At 40.7% G+C, this 12,066-nt stretch overlaps 1 pseudogene; it reads left to right on the top strand.

The window, feature by feature from the left end:
* Positions 1–5,893: 5,893 nt before the first annotated feature.
* Positions 5,894–10,490, top strand: LOC117876115 (annotated as a pseudogene).
* The last annotated feature ends 1,576 nt before the right edge of the window (positions 10,491–12,066 follow it).

Below are 12,066 nucleotides of genomic sequence, written 5' to 3'. Positions count from 1 at the left end.
CTCTTCTGCTGTACTCTTAAACACATTAGGTGAGTTAACTTAAATGCTTGCTAGTAAAGAGACTTTAGCTCTGAGTAGTATTTCACTTGATTAGAAACAAGTTTGGCAATGCTGACATTCCCTGTATCTTGTTTGAGTGCAGCAGCATGTGTACACTGCAGCTGGGCATAAGCCTCCAACCCTGGGTAGACAGGCTTGTGCTAGCAGGGCTCCAGCTCGCACACTAAAACTAGAAGTGCGCATATTGCGGCTTAGGCAGTAACTTGGGCTGTCAAGGCCACCTGACTCCTGCTAGGTCTGAGCTCAGGTGGTAGCCTGAGTCTTTGCTGGAGCTGCAACACTTGTGCTTATTTTTAGTATGCTAGCTTGAGCCTGGCTAGTGCAAATGTGTCTGCCTGGGCTGGGAGTGACAGACTTCAATGCCACATCAACTTAGAATAAATTTCCTCTTTCTACAGCAAGCTGGATTTTAGCATTGCTGTCCTATATGGTAGGAATCTTGGAGAAACAAAGTCAGTGTCCTCTTCACACATCTCACCAAGGGCCTGTTCTCTTTTCAAAGCTGGCATAAAGTGGGGTGGCCAAACTTACTGCCTGTTTTTTTTTTATAAATAATCCATCATTAAACCATCTCTAATTACTGCTTTAACTATGAAAAGCTGTGGAGAAAAACAGAGGCCCTTTTGATGGTCATTAGTCACAGGACCCATTTGCTTCTCAGCAGTTGTTCCTTACAGTACTTCCTGCTAAGTGTTGCATTTTTACACCGACCCACAGAAAATGCACCCTTAATTTTCACTAAGCAGGCATAAGAACGGCCATACTGGGTCAGACCAAAGGTCCATCTAGCTCAGTATCCTGTCTTCCAACGGTGGCCAGTGCCAGGTGCCCCAGAGGGAATGAACAGAACAGGTAATCATCAAGTGATCCATCCCCTGTCACTCATTCCTAGCTTCTGACAAACAGAGATTAGGGACACCAATCCTGACCATCCTGGGTAATAGCCATTGATGGACCTATTCTCCATGAACTAACTTAGTTCCTTTTTGAAGTTCCTTTTTGAACCCTATTACAGTCTTAGCCTTCACAACATTCTCAGGCAAGGAGTTCCACAGGTTGATAGTGCATTTTGTGAAGAAATACTTTTGTTTGTTTTAAACCTGCTGCCTATTAATTTTATTTGGTGACCCTTCCTTCTTGTGTTATCAGAAGGAGTAAATAACACTTCCTTATTTACTTTCTCCACATCAGTCATGATTTTATAGACCTTTATTATAGCCCCCCTTAGTCATCTCTTTTCCAAGCTGAAAAGTCAGTCTTATTAATCTCTCCTCATATGGAAGCTGTTCCATACCCCCTAACCATTTTTGTTACCCTGCTTCTGTACCTCTTCCAGTTCCAAAATATCTTTTTTGAGATGGGGTGACCAGATCTGCACAGAGTATTCAAGATGTGGGCATACCTTGGATTCATATAGAGGCAATATGATATTTTCTGTCTTATCTATCCCTTACCTAATGATTCCCAACATTCTGTTAGCTATGTGTTAAGGTTGTGTGTACTTAAATGTCCAACTTCACAATTTAAAAAGATTAACTCCAAATATTTATTTCTAAAATAGTTTTAAGCATAAGTCAAAATGTACAAGATGCTGAGCCTAATATTTAACTTTTATGAGCCAAAATACATTTTTAATGATACAGTTGAGCCAAACCTGCTCTTAAAAAAAATCCTGTAAAATTAGATTTTCCTATGCAATTAAAATCTACAAAATTAAAACAGAGTCCCCGTTAGTGATTCACACTCCTCTGCTTATGGTTTTAAAAATAGTGAGCAAAGTCCAAACTGCTATTTAGAGTCAGACAATGTAATGGGCCACAAATTAGGCCTCTGGCAATATGAAAACAAAATTGTTGTCTAGGTAACAAAACTATCTACACAGGGATTTAGGTTGGTTTAACACCGCCTGGATTTTTCACACCCCTGAGGAATGGAGTTAAACTGACCTAATTTTCTAGTGTAAACCAGGCCTACAAAAGAAAATTCTTCTCACAACATAAAGCTACTTTTTGCCCCTGCAAGTCTGAGTGGTTTAAGGTAAATACAGGAAAACTTGTATTTAAGATTAAGCAAGAAGCAGAAGGAGGTGTTGGACCTGGAATGAGCTAATCCCCAGAACAGCCTGAAGGAGGTGCCCCAGCACTGAGTGGACCCCATGATACCACCTTATAACTTTTAACCCAGTGGTGAGAACACTTGCCTGGATGTGGGAGAACCTGGGTTCAATTGCTCCCCACTCCAGGGGGAAAAAGGAGACACCTGTTCAAATCCTATCTCTATTTCTGAACTATTGGATAGTCTGATGTGGGATTGTCTCAGTGTCTCCTGTTAAAGCTATTCCACTTTGCATAAGTAAAGAGTCATTGGAGCTGGGTATGGACCTTGGGACTTTCATTGTCTAGGCAGGTGCAGTTACTCACTCTTTTACTGGCCTAATGACAAGTATTTATCAATATTTGAATAGCTTCAACTGGAGACATTGAGGTAGGCCCTCCGTTAGATTAGCCCATAGCTCAGTGGTTAGAGTGCCCTCTTGAGCGGGGTGGGGAGATCCCTCCTTAAATCTTTTCTCATCCTCAGGTTGAAGTGGGAATTGAACCTGGTTCTCCCACATCAGCACTCTAACCACTGGGCAAAAAGAAGGTGGGTATCACTGCCATGTGTGGAGTGAGATAGGTGAGGCATTTTCCATAATAAATGATGTAGGTGCCAAAGCCACCTGACTCCAAGCCAGGTGTTCCTGGGTGTGGAACAATAATAGAGAAAGGCATCTCCCTGCAGTCTGGACGTAAGGTGCCGAACTTCCTAAGAGGTGTGTGGTTTAGGACCCACCACTCTCAACAATATCTCCCATTAGCTAGTTTAGGCAGTTCCCCACCTAGCATACTGGCTTTTGTGAATTGCTTTCTTAGGCATCATCTCATCTTATGCATTGTACAGGGAGACTAGGCACTTAACTCAGGCTTTGTTGAGCACAAAGTTATTCCAGGGATTTTCTAATACCTAAGCCCCTTTGGGGAACTGATACTTCAAGGAGACCTGCATAAATGTTTGCCCAGTGAAGTCATTGGATCTATACATATGTACTGGAAGTAGGAGTACTGAGGGTGCAGCAGCACCCCTTGCTTTGAAGTAATTTCTATCATTTACAGGGTTTACAGTTTGGTTCAATGGCTTTCAGCACCCACACTCTAAACATGGTTCCAGCACCTATCTATGTGTAGCCCCAAGGATCAGTCCACACAGTAATTCTTACAGGTTCAGGAAATCTGTTCTGTTTATGGAATCTTTATTGCTGGGAATATGTAGGCATCAAGAAAATGAACACAGGTGATTTTCAGATTCCAGGTGGAGCTTGCAGGGCAGACAGTTAGGAAAACCATAGTTGTTTTTGTAAATTGAGCAGAGTTGACCCAGAAGTCATTGGGAAATAATAAACAGGGAACCTTTTAAAACACTTCTAGATTTTTACTTTTCAGAGTAGAGGTACACTTCTAAAAATTTTTAGCTTCAACATTCTATAAAGTTCAAAGGAGGGAAAGAGTCAATTAATAAAAACAAGTAATAAAGACAAAATATTCAGGCAGAGCAAAAACACTTGCTTAAAGGGGTGAAGAATACGGTCACAAACAGCTTTTAAACCTCTCTCAGGATTCTTTGGAGTGGGTGAAGATGGATGGTGCTGCATCATAATGGCAGAAAAGAGTTTTAAAACATCTCTCCTAGCATCTCTTGGTGTAGACAAGGCCAGATAACACACAATGGAGAGACAGTGACAGCAGAGAGGATTTTAGTCTCTTTCTCCTAGCATCCTGTGGGGGTAGGTGTGGTTTCCTGATGCTGGTTGGCAACAGCTGCTGCTGCCTTGGTCTTGCTATTCTGTTATGCTTTTTTCATATAAACAGTTCAGCAATATAGCTGGGAAATCTTTTATACATCTCTCTAGAATGTCACTTCATCTCACTTTAATTTGAATTGCCTCATAAACCAGCATTTGCTCAGCTACTAAAGGAGTTATTGACTGCACAACTTTTGCAGGCAATAAAGTAGATATTCTGAAAATCCTTGGTTCAGGATATCAAGAAGTTTTTGGATTTCACTTTTGAAATGAGTAAAAAAAATTTCCCCACAGAACTCTTTCCTATACACGTTTTGTAGTTGCCATAACACTTAATTAGAAAAATACACCCAGCAACTGTTTAAAAAACAAACATTCAAAAAGGAACAAATTAACTCAATTCAGCCAGCCACAAAAATGCTGCTTTTGATCCTCCATCCTTCCATACTTAATTGTTTTACAGAGAGTTATGCAGTACATACTAACTCATTAAAGAATTGTTACATTTGTATAGTGAATGTGTATGGGGAGGAGAGAGATTTCAGCATGAGACTGTCTCATTTCTTAAGCATTTTGTTGTAAACAAAGCTACAGATTTTGAATGGGAGCTGGCTGGGGAGTGATTTTCTCTAGCAGCAGTGCTGTCATTCAGTTTGTCACATTTTCATTAAAATATACCTTTCTCCCATCCAGCTTTATATACATATATACATGTACACACACACAGACACATTTATGAAAACTGTCTTAGCTGTCAGCCTGCTTCAGGCTAAAACTTGTCAAACAGGTGCTCTGCCCATGCTGAGCTTTTTTTTCTGGTAAATGGCAAAACACAACAGTGATTTCAGATGGGTTTTTATTGAACTACTGCCAGGTTTTGTTGTTGTTGTGTGTATATGTGTGCGCAGCATAGTGTAATAAACTCTGAATGCTTGGGGAGATTTATATTTTAACTTAGATAGGTTTCTTTTAATAACTGTGTTTAATAGATTTAACTACATCAGACATGCCTACACACAAGCTCCAGGTGTCCTTATGATTAATTAAACTCATAATCATATGGTGATAGCCATCCAGCAGCATAAGAATAGTTGTATGGAAAGAAAATAACTTTTGTTGATTTACTGACTGAATTAATTTATCTCTTCCATTGCCAAGTAAGATGTTTTACGGAAGCATAATTAACATGAAAATAAGCTATTATGCAGAATATTTTCCAAACAAATGAGTTTCTAGTGAAAGACCCTGCCATTTCACCCCCAATTTAGGGTGTAATTCTTTTGATTTACGCTACACACATATATAAAAAGCATACATTAAAAGAACATCATTAAGATTGAAAAGTGAAGCTCTCAAAAGTTAGGAAATGCCAGAATTAAGATTGTCTGTGCAACCTTAATTTGGCCCCTTGGGCATTGTGATGAATCATCCCTGAGTTGCCTCTGAGCCTGCCTAAGCCTGAGATACCTGTGAGCCTGAACTACCTAAACCTGATGGTTCATCCCTGAGTCAGTGAGTGTGATGAGTCAGCAGAAGCAATTTCCTTCAGGTCTGTTGACAGGCCCCATGCCATTCAACCAGGGTTCAGCCAATCCAGAGACAAGGACCCACCCAGGTGATCCCAAGACAGGTATATAGGCTCCTGGGGGAAGTACTTTCTCTTGTCTGCTCAATATCATTAGCTGGATGGGAATACTCCCATTATCAGTAGCTTCAAGAGCTTGACCATGCTCCTGTTCCACTCCCTGCCCCTTGCTGCTTCTCCAGCTCTAGTCACCCTTGCTCCTATGCCTGTTTCCATGCTAGCCAATACCTGTTCCAGCCTGCATCTACTCCTGTCTCAGCTGGTTGTCCAGCAATTCTGATGTGTATATAGGTTACTCTTTAATTACATGATCACATACTATTTTTCCCTCATGTGACATCATAATGACACCCACATGGGGCACCAGTAAGGTTGGAACCTTTAGGTTCAGACCTCTTCTACTTGAGCGAATGGCGTAACTGATAGCAGCAGTAGTAGCACCACTGGGGGAGATGGGACAGTTTGCCAATGTGTTTCATAGTTATTTGCTGACAGCAGAGAATGCTGAGACTCAGAAATCCGGAGTTCCGTTCCAGGCTCTGGAGGTGAATGTGCTCTAGCTGACACAAACTCTTCTGACCATTCCCCCAATGTGTGACTCTCTTCTACTCTATCCCCTACACTCTGCCTTTGTTCTGTCTCTTCCTCACACTGGCTCCTCCTCCCAGCACCAGTCTCCATACCTCAGGCTTTCCATCCCACTTTCTGCCTCATTGCCCAATAAGTCCTAATCTTACCCTTTTGGACTCCGTCACCGTCACAGTTTCCCAGTCCCAGTCTCGTTGCCCTCCCAGTTCCCCAACCCCACACATCTCCTCATCCAATCTGTCTCTCACTCTGACCCAGACCTCCAGTTTCCACACCCCCTACATAACCCATACCCACTGGCTCCCAGTCCTAATCTACCTCCATATGCTCATCCAATCACAATGTCCCTGGCTCCCTGGCTTCTTGTCCCAGTCTCTTCGCCTAACCAGTCTTGGTTCTTCCCCTGCACACTGGATCCTTCAGATCTGTTTCTTCTTTCCCCTCATCACCTTCTCCCTGTTCTATGCATTCTCAGTCCCAGTCTCCTTTCCCAGGCGGTCTCAGTCTTCTGTCCTTTTCCTGCCCCTGGGTTTCTCATGTGATCTCAGTCTTCCTTGCCATCGACTGGCTCTCTTTTCCTCCTGCCTTGTGGCCATCCCTGGCTCCCAGTCCCAGTCCATTGCACAGCAAATCACAGTCTTCTCCCCTGCCTTTACCCCACCACTCCCTGTTCTAGTCTTCTGCCTCTGGCTTCCAGCCTCAATTCTAGTTTCCTTGATCAGCAAGTTTCTGCTTCTTCCCAGGCTCCTTGTTCCAATCTATTACCCCCTCCCATCCTTCTGCCTACATATCTGGCTTTTGTCCCCCCTGCATTCAGACCAGGCAACTTCCTTCCCCAGAGTTGTCTGAGCTCAGCAGAGGGGTCACCGAGAGCACAGGAGAGTCTCCCTGGTCTCACTTCCAGTGCCTGGACATGGATCAGCCTGCAGAAGCCCAAGGTTCAATTGCAGGGAAAGTCCTGCTTATCTCAGGGCTGGAGTATGCCCAGGGCAGATGGACACTTCAGGGAAGTTGGCTAATCTAACTAAGAAATCTAAGAATTCTCTATTAAACATGTGTGAACTGTGGTTTTCCAAAGGCTTATAATTTGGTCCTATTTGGACAGTTTTTCATGGGGAGGCAAAAGGCACATCCCCGACACAAAGGCCTCCCTCTGCCAAATTTCAAGTCCCTGCTCAAAAGCATGAGGCACTAGAGCTTCTCAAAGAAAAGGTCTCCAGAATTGTTAACATGGGCAACACAATTTATTTGTCCTTATTCTTGGAAAAAAACTGAACTGTTTTGGCTGAAATTTTCCAAAATATTTAAGCCTGACAGACCCCCAGCATGGAAAATTTCAGCCCAAACAATTATACCTGGCAAAGTTATAAGCAACTGAAAGGAGGGTCTTATAATGGGAAGTGTTGAGCAACCTTAAAAATAATCAGTTTTACCCACCCCTCCTATAATCACTACAACACTCATCACCATAATATTGAAGAGACAAATGAAAATTACAATTTCCCTGAAAGGAAAGAGGAATAGCAATACAGTATTTCAGAAATAATGATAACATTTTTGTTGGTTAAGGAACGTTGAAAATATGTTATTCTTGTTTTAGTTACTTATTTTTCAGTGTTACTGACCAGTCTAGAGATAATTAGAACACATCTACATTTGTGGACGACTGCCTCTTCCTACATTTGAAATTGTGCTTTTATCTCACTATTTGCTGCTATTTATGTCAGTGTAGAAATTGCATGATAAAGTCCTGCTCCACTCGAGGTCAATAAGAGGATTACAATTAAATTTCTTGAGAGCCAGATCAGTCTCTCTCTCTATATATATAAGCACTCCCACATATTATAGACGTTTCACCAACTACTAAAATGCAGTCACCTCAAGGTTGGAATGTGGTAGCTTTTTAAGGGCCCACTCTTGCCATCATGTTGTTCCCATTGAAGACAGATGAATTAAGGGTAGCAGGCTAGAGCCCTGGTGTCATACATCACTGCTACATAACAGTTTGGAACAAGATGGGGGCAGCTGTGTACTGTATACAGTTGAATCTGCAGAGACATATAAGCAGGTAGAATGTTCATTACCTAAACCGGATTTTAGTCAGGACAGAAGTGCTAACAACACTACTCTGACAAAATGTGCCATTGAATTTGTAATGAATGGTCAGAAAGTCAGTTTTACATCTCAGCTGAAAGGCAGCATGTCCAATAATACCGTGTTGGGGACTGGTTCAGTTTTGGCTCAATCTTTATTCCCTTGTGTTCCCACCCATTAAATCTTCCCCGTCTCATAAAATAGAGTAGTTGTCAGTGGTTCACAGTTAAGCTGGAAGGGTATATCAAGTGGGGTCCCACTGGGATCAGTTCTGGGTCTGGTTCTGTTCAATATCTTCATCAATAATTTAGATAATGGCATAGAGAGTACACTTATAGAGTTTGAGGATGATACCAAGATGGGAGGGGTTGCAAGCACTTTGGAGGATAGGATTAAAATGATCTGGACAAACTGGATAAATGGTCTGAAGTAAATAGGATGAAATTCAATAAGGACAAATGCAAAGTACTCCACGTAGGAAGGAACAATCAGTTGAACACATACAAAATGGGAAATGAAGGAAAGAGATCTAGGTGTTACATTGGATCACAAGCTAAATATCAGTCAACAGTGTAACACTTGCAAAAAGAAAAAAGAAAACATCATTCTGGGATTTTTTAGCAGGAAGACACAAGAAGTAATTCTGCTCATTATGCCTCAATTGGAGTGTTTTGTCCAGTTCTGTGCACCACATTTCAGGAAAGATGTGAACAAATTGGAGAAAGTCCAGAGAACAGCAACAAAAATAATTAAAAGTCTAGAAAACATGACCTATGAGGGAAGATTGAAAAAATTGGGTTTGTTTAGTCTGGTGAAGAGAAAATACTGAGGAGGGGGAATGATAATAGTTTTCAAGTACATAAAAGCTTGTTATAAGAAGGAGGGAGAAAAATTGTTCTCTTTAATGTCAGGGTAGAACAAGAAGCAATGAGCTTAAATTGCAGCAAGGGCTGTTTAGATTGAACATTAGGAAAAATTTCCTGTCAGGGTGGTTAAGCACTGGAATAAATTGCCTAGGGAGGTTGTGGAATTTCTATCACTGGAGATTTTTAAGAGCAGGTTAGACAAACACCTGTCAGGGTTGGTTTAGATAATACTTAGTCCTGCCATGAGTGCAGGACACTAGACTAGAAGACCTATTGAGGTTCCTTACATTCCTATTATTCTATGATTCTATGAAACATAGAAACTGGAAATGGACCTAGCAGGTCATTTATTCTATCACCCTGGCATTCTACACTTTTATACATAAATACTTTATCATGGCCTAAAGTTTTACAATATTATTATTTATATAGTGACCAGGCAGCACCAGAGGATTCCAAGTAAATTAGCTTTTCATTCTCAAGATGGGGAAACACCCTTGTTAGACAAATTGACATAAATGCAGAGGACTCCAAAGGACTGTGGGACACTCTTTGGAGCTCTAGTTCAAGGAAACAGCCAATGAACACAACACATAAGGAGCAATTAAGGAAAACTAGATGTTCATCTAATTCTGCTGTGGCGGAATTCATTTCACTAGCAAAGTGCTTTAGAGGAGATGCTGAAGAAAAGGATTACTATTTTTAAAGAAGAGTCTCTGTTGACAAAGAGACCCTGTCCCAGATTACAAGATGGCTGTGAAAGCCTGAAGAAAAACTATGCTAAAAGTACACATCTGAAAAGTTGTTTACATGACAGACATCTCTGTGTGTTCAGAATTCTTCCCATGCTGTTCCCATTATTCAACAAAATCTTCTGGAGGAGAAGATAAGACTGGTGAAGCAGACTCAAGAGAAAGGAGAGCTATTTCAAAGATTCAAACTGGTCAAAGTGTACAAGTCCAAGAATAATTTGTCAGATTTGCAGCCTTTAACAGCCAAATGGAGCAGCATCACCCAGAGTGATGCTTTATGAGCTCCAATCAGCCTTGTCTGTACTCTGCAGATGGCAAGAAACCGAGATTTGCTATGTTGATAGACAATTTTGGATTAGAAGACCAATTACTTCACTACAGAAGAATAGAAGAAGACTTTATAGCTACATAGTCTTTACTTACAAAACTCACAGTTATAAAAACAATGGCTTCAGAAAAGGCTGAATAAATTCTGATTGCATCAGAAGTATTACACCATCATGCTACTCTGTGCTGGACTAGTGGATTGTGCTAATAGACTGTTCTTAAAATCATGTATTAGATGCAGCATGTATAAGAGACAGTTATTTTCTGGAAAGGATTAACTGTTGTGGACTGATGTAGCAAAAGCTGAGTCATATTGAGAAAACTGCCATTAGTGAATATGAAGAAATATGAAAATAAAATCTAGTAATATGGCTGTTGATGGGTTTTACACAGTACATTCTCTTGCTCATTATGAAATAATGGAGTCAAGTTAGGTGCTGCTTCTAATTATACTAAGATGTGGAAGAATTGTACCCTTTGTTCATGGGGTACAAAATCTCCATCTTCAGAAAGTTTCTTCCAACTGCCAGTCAGCTGATGCCAGCATTCTAAGGGTTATCATAGAATACCAGGGGTGGAAGGGACCTTAGGAGATCATCTAGTCTAACCCCCTGTTCAAAGCAGGACCAATCCCCAATTAAATCATCCAACAGATTTTTGCCCCATATCCCTAAATGGCCCCCTTCACAGATTGAACTCACAACCCTGGGTTTAGCAGGCCAATCCTCAAACCACTGAGCTATCCCTCCCCCCAAGTACTGTAGTAATCAATTTGCACATTCTTAATTACTAAAGTAATATTGAGGTCTTTTACATGGCTTTATTTCCTGTGATTTTATTAGAATAGAACCTATTTATATAATAACATAGGTGATGTTGGCAGTTTACAGACATAATAAATTCTCGACCCAAGTGGAATCTAACCTAATTAAAACAAATAACACACTGATGATGGGAAGAGATCATATGGCTGGATTTGGGTGTGTGGGAAAAAGGAAAAAAAATGAGGGGCCTGAAACATTTTTGGAGAGTTATTGCTATTTGCGCACTATTAACTGCTAGTTTTTGTATATATTTTCAAAACTATCCCAAAATAATAATTGGAGGATTTTTTATTTTAATTCCAAATATCTCCTACTTTGGGGACTAACATTAAGACCATTTATTGACTTGTCTCCCTCCTTCCCTATAAACTTTGGGGGGAACCTTGGTTTCAGTTGTTAACATCATTGTTAAAGGACCGATAAACTGATAGTAAAATTCTCGCTTTCATCTTTGCAAATTCTCAGTCCAATGGGTTATAAATGTAAATTTCCATTCAGGTTTTGTGATAAATCCAGTTGGCTTCACTTTCAGTTAATATGACACGAATATTTCAGTCTAGATCTTGACCTATTTTAAAGTTTTTATAACCATGGGGCAAATTTTCTCCAGAGTCTACATTTCTAAATGTTAAAACTCCATCACTATTTAGGAAAACTAACTCAGGGGCCTCTGCTGATAAGCCAACAATAATTTTCTTCTGTTGCTGCAGAAAGCCACTTACAGCCTGGTGCCCCATGAGTTGTGATGCTTAGACATGACTGGGGTAGCTGAACAAAGCAGATGCATCATTAGTTCTGAATTTTCTTTGATTCCGTAGATCTAGGTCAGACTAAGTGTTACACTAATGGGGTTTTGTGGTTTCATTTAATTTTTCATTATAGCTTTCTTTTTCTTTAAAAAAAGAAAAATATTTAAAAGGAAAAAGGTGTTAATAGTAGAAACCAATGGGTAGGAAAACTGGGGTTGATAGATTCTTAGTGAAGAATAAAAGAGGGGGTTTTGGGGGGTAGAATAAGCAAATATGCTCACACAGGAGACCTGTGCTGGAATTTGAGAAAGGGAGAGGTTGTTTCAGAGCCTGCTCCAGAAGAATCCCTGCAGAGAGAAGAGTGAGTGCTGGGGAGGAATGTT

The sequence above is a fragment of the Trachemys scripta genome, chromosome 4, assembly GCF_013100865.1.
Source record: "Trachemys scripta elegans isolate TJP31775 chromosome 4, CAS_Tse_1.0, whole genome shotgun sequence".
In the NCBI taxonomy this organism is placed as follows: Eukaryota; Metazoa; Chordata; order Testudines; family Emydidae; genus Trachemys; species Trachemys scripta.
The sequence above is the reverse complement of the archived record's forward strand: the minus strand, read 5'-3'. Positions and strand labels throughout refer to the sequence as shown.